The following is a 689-nucleotide window of genomic DNA, read 5'->3' on the forward strand; positions in this document are numbered from 1 at the left end:
GACAGGTGCTGAGCGCGTATCTCCAAGATCTGCTTCTGCTGCGCAATGATCTGCCCCTGCTGCTCTGTCATATGTCGCAGCAGCCCCGCTATCTCTCCTGCCGTCTGACTGTCGATACCCTCCCCCCCTTGCGACTTCTTGAACGTGCTCTCGCGCCTGTGCTTCCTCTCTCCCGGCTGGGGCTCTGCCTCGGGCTGCGTGCCCTCCCTCCACTTGGACACTGGCTTCCCGCCTCCCTTGCCTCCCTGCTGCTGCGTTTCCCCGGCACCCGACGAGTGCAGCGCTTCTCCTGCCCGTGCATGCCTCCCCGCCTCCCCTCCTGCCCCTCCTCGCTCGCCGTGCTGCTCCAGCGCTCTGCTCTTCTCCCCCGCCGAGGACGCCGACGGACAGCTCGCACTCGACCCCGAGTCGGAGAAAGGGTCCTTGGGCTCCTCGCTGTCGCTCGACTTCCTGTCCTCGCTGCTGCCCCCTCCCCCCCCCTTCTGCCCCAGCGCCTCCTGCAGATCCCTCATGGACGCCCTCGGCGGCTGCCCCTGCGAGCCGTGGTGCTCCGACCGGCCCGCGTCCGACGACGTCGTCGACTTGGACGGGAAGCTTGACGTCGGGCTGCTCGAGCCCTCCAGCGAGCCGTCGGGCCCGGAGCCCTTGGAGATGGACGCGTCGCTGCTCTCCTCTGGCGACTCCTTGCC

The sequence above is a fragment of the Guillardia theta genome (assembly GCF_000315625.1).
Source record: "Guillardia theta CCMP2712 unplaced genomic scaffold GUITHscaffold_111, whole genome shotgun sequence".
Taxonomy (NCBI): domain Eukaryota; class Cryptophyceae; order Pyrenomonadales; family Geminigeraceae; genus Guillardia; species Guillardia theta.